Source organism: Brienomyrus brachyistius, unplaced genomic scaffold (genome assembly GCF_023856365.1).
Source record: "Brienomyrus brachyistius isolate T26 unplaced genomic scaffold, BBRACH_0.4 scaffold279, whole genome shotgun sequence".
Classification (NCBI taxonomy): domain Eukaryota; kingdom Metazoa; phylum Chordata; class Actinopteri; order Osteoglossiformes; family Mormyridae; genus Brienomyrus; species Brienomyrus brachyistius.
Window position 1 is genome coordinate 1 of NW_026042554.1, and position 8,037 is coordinate 8,037.

An 8,037-nucleotide genomic window follows, 5' to 3' on the forward strand; every position below is an offset into this window, starting at 1 on the left:
AACAGATTCAGTTCAGCTAACCTCTCCTCATAAGACATTCCTCTAAGACCAGGAATCATTCTTGTAGCCCTACGTTGCACCCTTTCCAAGGCAGCAATGTCCTTTTTAAGGTATGGTGACCAAACCTGCACACAATATTCTAGGTGGGGTCTTACCAAGGAATTGTACAGTATAATTGTAGCATCACCTCCCTTAACTTAAACTACACACACCTAGAGATGTAACCTAACATCCTATTGGCCTTTTTAATTGCTTCCCCAAACTGACGAGAGTAGAACATGAAAGCATCAACATACGCACCGAGGTCATTCTCACAATCAGCTAACTTTATTTCAGTGGAACCCATAAAATATCTGTACTTTATATTTCTGCTCCTTTCATGGATAACCTTACATTTATCTACTTTAAATTTCATCTGCCAGGTATCAGCCCAGTTGCTAATTAAATCCTATTGTAGCCTCTCCGCTGCTAGATCAGTATCTGCTACATCACGTACCTTGGTGTCATCAGCAAATTTAACCATTTTACTGTATGTATTGACGTCACTATCATTGGCGCAAATTAGGAACAATAGTGGTCCTAAAATTGAACCCTATGGTATCCCACAATGAACGCAGGCCCACTGTGACATTGTGCCTCTAATAACTACCCACTGCTTCCTGTCTGTAAACCAGTTTTTGATCCAGGCTGATACAGTTTGTAAAAACCCTGTAGCTTTGACCTTAAGGACTTCTGGAAATCTAATAATTCAATGAATCTACATGGTGGTGAGTTATTTGTGTTCTCTACTGTGAACACCCATGTACAATAATCATTAAATTCATTTACTATATTAATTTCATTTTCAATTATAAAGCCCTTACTATCCTGTAGATTAGTGATTTCAGCTTTTAGAGCTTTTTTGGAGATAAAACATTGGAAGAAACTTTTAATGTCATACTTGTCATTCATTTTTTAACTCAACCTGTAGACTCCTGCCTTATTTTGAAATCATTAGTTATCTTCCATTTGTGGAAGAGAGCCCTTCTCCCCCGGACTTTATTCTTAATTTCCTTAGTAAACCACCTTGGTTGTAGTTGTAGTTTCCTAGATTTAGTTCTGCTGGTAACAGGTATGAAGTCCTCTTGTCCTTTAAAAAATTCCCATGCCTCTTCAAACCGTTTTGCTATTTAACTTGTTCACAGTTTCTAGTTTCAGTCTCATACCATTAAAGTTTGCCTTCCTCACAATATATTTTTTTCTTTTGGATTTTACTCTTCTGACACGAAAATAGCCTGAAATTTAACCATGTTCTGATCACTACTGTCCAGTGGTTCTAAAACCTCTAATTTTTCAATCCTATCCTGGTTATTAGAAAAAAGAAGATCAAGAATGGCTTCTCCCCTGGTAGGGGTATTAAACTGAGTAAAAAAAACAATCCTGTACCACTTCCACCATCTCCAGTTCATTTACAGAAGAGCCAGAGACCACCACATCATTTTTATTACTCATAATCCTGATGTCGTCATACAACATTCTGCTTTCCTCTGCAGCTACATTAGGTGTCTATAACAAACACTGACAATTAGGCCATTTGAGTTTTTAGCATTTATTTTAGCATCTGTCATTTCCGTACTGGGCATCTTCCCAGGGCTACGGGGACCTTCAGAATTCATTATGCCCCCCCCCCCCCCCATTATGTACTGGGGATCCCAAAGTGGAGGGGTGGGTTTGGGTCCCATCTAGGATGACTCCTTCTCTTTATCATATTGATTGTTGCGATGAACCAAGGCAGTAGAAAGTGTAACAGGAAGCTTCATCACCATACCAGGTCTGAGGCTTAGAACGGCCATGTCCTCTGCTGGGTCTCACTTTGTCTATGGCCAACAGCTTTTACCTGCTTGTCATGGTTAAATCAGGCATCGCTTGAGGAAGGCTCATGCTGCACCTCACAGGGGCTTTATAACCTAGGGGTCTCTGAAAAGAAGCACTAAGTACCATTATGTGTGTCCAGAGCCCCTTAATTTTTACTCATTAATTTGCTAGTGGACACACTAAGAAAACACTCACCCAGCCCCGACTGTGCAGCAGAGTGGCGCAGAGGAAGTGTGCTGGGCCCATAACCCAGAGGTCGATGGATTGAAACCATTCTCTGCTATGTTGTCTCTCTTTTCTTATGCCAAGTTTAAGTGCTTCACAGCAAATTGCTGATCTTTCCTTCATTAAGGCTCTTATCCCCAGTGTTCAGAGGTTTCAAAGGGAGGTGTTTTGCCCCCTTTCCTCAGCTCTTCTTTGAAATTCTGCTTCTAAGGTCAGCATCCCAGACACCTTTTCACTGATGCTGATGACACTGATAGAGATGGTGAAACATGGCACCAAGATAGAAGAATGAGTGAAGCACCAAGTACTCTAAAGTGTGTTATGATACCCTTTGCTATTTAAAGTAGAAACACTGAGGAAAGACTCAGCTGGTCATTGTTCTACTACCTGCAAGCCGATCATTAGTGCATCCTCCAGCCAACCGCCTCTGCTGTTTTACAAAATTCACAGCTAATCAGCTCAAAAATTGTCAGACTTTTCATTTTCTGTTGGCATTTATACCCCTGACCGCTAGATGGCAGTGATGTAATCTATCTTCAGCCATCTGACTCATCCACTCCAACGTAAACAGAGTCAAAAACCAAAATGGCAATGCATGCAGGCACAGCGGCCTGGAGCTTTTCAATGCTACGCTTTTGTTGTGTAATATCTGACAATGTGCTACTGGTTTCTTTGCTTCTAGCACCAGAATTTTTTCTTTATTTTTATTCTTTTTTATTTTTGGTCTATGTATCTTTAGCTTTTATATGTATTTTATCTGTATTTATACTCTGTAAGTGTTAGTCTGTAGTTTTATGCTTACTATGGCGTCTACAGGCTTGCTCCAAATTACATCTCATTGTATTTTCACAGTGACAATAAAAGCATCTCACCTTATCCAAGGTTGGAGGTTGGATAAGGGCGCACCGCTAAAGTTTAGCTTTAGCAAACCTAGCTGTTGTGTTCACTGACTTATTACAACCTTAGAACACTAGGTGGCAGTGTCGAAAGGCAGACACTGTAGAGACGAGAAAGGAAGAAGTGTGATGAGTAGAGTGAGACGAATACGAACATCCGTACTGCTGTGCTACCTTGATGTTTTTGATGTAATGCTTGTTAAGTAAATAGCATTTCGTTTAACAGACATTTGTATATTCTCTGGCCTGGTTATTCGAGTGCTACACTACATTTCTGGCGACGAGTTTTGTGTTTTCACCTCTTCTTTTTTTTGCTGACTCACCATGGCTGGAAACGTGCCTGCACCTCCGATGTTTTTGCCGTGCCCGGGAGAGCCCCCGATACCTTTCGACATGTGGATGCGGATTTTCAAGAACTACCTACTGGTAATTAATGCAACGGGAAATGCTTGGCCTGAAGCGCGCAGGAGAGCTACGCTACTCCACTGTCTCGGAGCCGAGGGACAACGGACTTTCTACTCGCTACCAGATACAGGTGACTCCTTTGACTCTGCTGTCACTGCTTTAGAGAAACATTATACACCTAAAGTAAACGTTGTTGTGGAACGACATACCCTCAGACAGCGAAAACAAGCACCTCACGAGACTATTATACAGTATGCGGCCGTATTGCGTGATCTCGCTTCAAAATGTGGATTTGATGATAAAACCGATGAGATGATCCGTGATCAGCTGATTGAACATGTGAATAAGAGAGAGGCTCCTGCTCGAATCGGATCTGACACTGGACAAAACCTTAACACTCGCATCACAAGTAGAATCTGCTGTTCAACAAGCAAAAACAATAGCAGGAAAGGACAGTGTCTCAGTGCAAGCTGTACAACCCTCGTTCACAATTCACTAAAAAGAAATACACACAGCACATTCATCCTAATAAGCCATTCAATGCCTCACTACATCTTCCCGCAGCTGTTTCAGGTGTGGTTCTAACACACATCTGGCTAATTCTTCTCAGTGTCCTGCAGCCAAAGCAACTTGCAAGTCTTGCCATAAAGTTGGACATTTTTCTCGTGTTTGTCGCTCATCCAAGACAAGTGATGTACGTGAGATTCAGCTACCTAAACTGACTGTGCTATACTTAAACAACACTTGCCATGCACCACATACACTTACATGCAAAATCAATATCAGTACTCCTGCTTCTCTTACCAAAGAGCATGAAATGGTTGTTGACACAGGATCAGGAGTATCTATTTTGCCACACCACATCTATGTTCAGTATTTCAATGACACACCACTACTTCCACCTGTTAGTCAGCTAGTGACTTACACAAGGAAGAGAATTCCTGTGCTTGGTTGCCTACAAGTCAAAGTGAGTAGAGGAGTTCTCACTGCCCAGTTACATTTTACGTGGTGAAGAAGGGCACTTCTCTTTTAGGAAGAGATCTCATGAAAGCCTTAAGCATCTGCATTGAAGGTAACACTACCCTCCCTCCCGTGTTTACCACAAACTCTGCATCTGCTCCCTGTATCCCTACTGCTAGTGCTGTTAGCTGTGTGACTGTTTCAACCGCTTCCTGCATCCCTACTACTCCAGACATTGGTTGTGCACAAAACTTTGTGCATAAGGTGAAAATTGACCCCACTGTTAAACCAGTACGCCAGAAATTACGACGCCTGCCTTTTGCTGTAAGAGCTTCTGTCTCAGCTGAACTTGACCGCTTGCTGAAAGCTGGTGTGATTGAGAAAATTGATGCATCACCTTGGGTTTCGCCTATTGTAGTTACAGGACGGAAAAACTGGTGGAATACGAATGTGCACAGATCTCCGTGAACCAAACAAGGCTGTGGTCACAGATTGCTACCCTCTACCTCATGTGGATGAACTGCTTGCAAATTTACAAGGTGCAAAGCTGTTTTCTACAATCGATCTGGCTAATGCATACTACCAGTTGCCTCTTCATGAAGATAGCAGAGACCTTACAGCATTCATCACACATGATGGTCTGTTCCGTTCTGCAGAATTCCTTATGGCCTCACATCAGCCCCCTCAGCCTTCCAGAAAATGATGGCTGACATTCTCAACGGTCTTCCAGGTGTTCAAAATTATTTGGATGACCTTATTGTCTATGGCAATGACCATGACCAGAACCTCAACGCTGTCCTCCAAAAGCTGAAGGAGGCTGGATTGGTTCTCAATGAGAACAAATGTCACTTCAGGAAAACCTCCCTACGCTTCCTAGGTCATGTCATTACTGTAGACGGCATTCTTCCTGACCAAGAACACATTAATGCTGTCCTGAAAGCCCCTCCTCCATCTGACGCTGTTGCCCTGAGATCGTTTCTGGGCCTAGTGTCCTGGTATTCAAAGTTTCTGCCTAACTTTGCGACGGTTGTGGCTCCTATGCGTGCCTGTGTCAGTGAAAAAGACACATTTACATGGCTCCTGCAGCACAAAGCAGCTTTGAGGAAGTTAAGCAACTTCTTGTGGACAGTCCTGCGCTTGCTCTTTTTAACCCTTCTCTACGACCGGTAATTTCCACAGATGCAAGTGACTATGGACTTGGAGCTGTCTTTGCACAAGTACAACCTGATGGCACAGAGAAGCCTGTGGCTTTCGCTTCCCGCACACTGACTGAAACGGAGAGGAAATACTCGACTGTTGAAAAAGAAGCACTTGCTTGTGTGTGGGCTACAGAAAATGGAGAACACCATTTCGTTTTACTCTCCGCACAGATCACCAGGCATTGACAACACTGCTCAGCACAAAGGGAATCGGTCGGGCTGGTATGCGGGTTGCCCGCTGGTCTGCACGCCTGCTATGTTTTGACTATGATGTTGTCTATCGACCAGGCTCCCAGAACTATACGGCTGATTGTCTCTCGCGCCTTCCCCTGCCTGCGCCTCCTGACTCTATTTCAGATTCAGAACCCGAGATGGTGGCACATATTTCTGCTGTCCTAAGCTCCCTTCCAGTGGCTGACTTCAACTCTGCTTGTTCTTCTTGTCCTGAACTGTCAGCCCTGCGCTCACAACTTGAAAGTGGTTGGCCTCCATCGGTTAAATCAGTAAGTGGTGTACTAGCCCTATACTATAAGATCAGAGATGAGCTCTCCGTCAAGGATAACTACATCCTCAGAGGCTCAAGACTCATCGTGCCACTCTCCTTACGACACGCACTGATCATGCTTGCACATGAGAGTCATCAAGGAATCGTCCGCACAAAGCAACGTCTGCGCGACCTCTACTGGTGGCCAAAGATGGACTCACAAGTTCAGTCTTGCATTGCTTCATGTATACTCTGCCAGGTTAATGATAAAACAGCTTCTATTCACCCTGCTCCTTTGCAACCAGTCCCGCTGCCTGATGGACCATGGAAGAAACTTGGCCTTGATATTGTTGGACCCTTTAACACTGCAGTTTCTGCTTGAAAACAGGCGGTATTCAGGGCTAACGGGGGTTTATTTGGGACGACAGGACCAGGAAACATTCACCCACGCCGAATCCACAATGACAGACAAAGGGAACAGGTCAGACCAGGACTTAAATACAACGAGACTAAGCAAAGAAATCAGACAACGCTGGAAACGATCAGGGAAGCACACGTGGGAATTCAGGGGGCGTGGCACACATGAGGAGCCGACGAGCAGGGCATGACACATACATACATACAAACGCACACCCACTGCCACCCCAGTCTTGTCTCTTAACGCACACGCGTAGGCCTTTTTGGAAAAAACATCAATCACCGCAAGCAGATACTTTAACCCATCATTGTACGTCGCCAGCCCTTGCATGTCGCATAAATCGGCCTGCCACTGACACATGGTTGTCAGTACAAACACTCTGTTCCTGGGGAAATTCTTTTTAACCGGTTTATGTGAATTTGTACATTTGTACATCTTACTTTGAAAAACTTTCATGTTACATTTTAAAACATTTGTACATCTTTCTTTGAAAAACTTTCATGTCACATTTTAAAACATTTGTACATCTTACTTTTAAAAACTTTCATGTTACATTTTAAAACATCTGTACATCTCACTTTGAAAAACTTTCATGTTACGTCTTACAAATATTTGTGTAACTAAAAACTATGGTCAAGTTATATTACCATTCTTTAAAGTTTTTAATGTGTATTTGCAGCATGGTGCTAAATGCAGCTTACTGGTTGCCATTAAATGTAATTAAATAATCATGTACACCTTCTTTAAAATAACAAGACTATATCCTAAATTCTTACACCCCTGCCTGATTCCACAGTTCCTACCCCACACTTATGTGTCCCCCATCCCACCCTTCCATGACTTGTGAGATAAGGAAAGCACACTTCTGCCTGCCTGGTCGGTCATTTCTAGCCACTATTTAGGTTCTTCCTCAAATCGTGTTGCCTAAATGACTTATATCCCACTCATATTAATTTAAAATTTCGCTATAACAAAACAATCCTTATACATTTTAATAAAAAACGTGAACTATATATGTTTGTTTTTTTGATTGAGCAAACTCTTTTGTGTTTTTGTGTGCGTGTCCAATACAACTGTAGTTTGTATCAACTTTTTTTTTTTTTAGTTTGACCTCCAGGGTGTGTGTGTTTGTCCGCATGCGCGTGAATAAACATTTACTGAAAAACGTATTTATTCAAATAACTAAGACTTTATTCTGTCAAAGTTTTTAAAAATGTGCTTAATAGTACCTAACCGGGGGTGCTCCCCCAGAGACAGTTGCTAGTCCATTTATTCTTTTAAAGACTACTGATTCCAATTTGGTGCCATATGCTTTTATCTTGTAGTCTCATTCTCTCAGAGTTTCTCTCAGACTCGCGCAGCACGGCTCTCAGCTCTCCGGCATCGCTCTCTCCGAGTCCTTTGCGGATTATCCAAAGCCGTGGGGACCTTACCACAGTACCGCACCAGACACAGCGTACGCTCACGCTCCATCAGGTAACCCACCCCGCTCAGCCCCGGCGGCGGCGCCCGACAAAAACCCCGACACTCGTAAGCACTCTCCTCAATATAAAATTATAATTTTTAAAATAAATAATAATGAATAATTAAATAAAT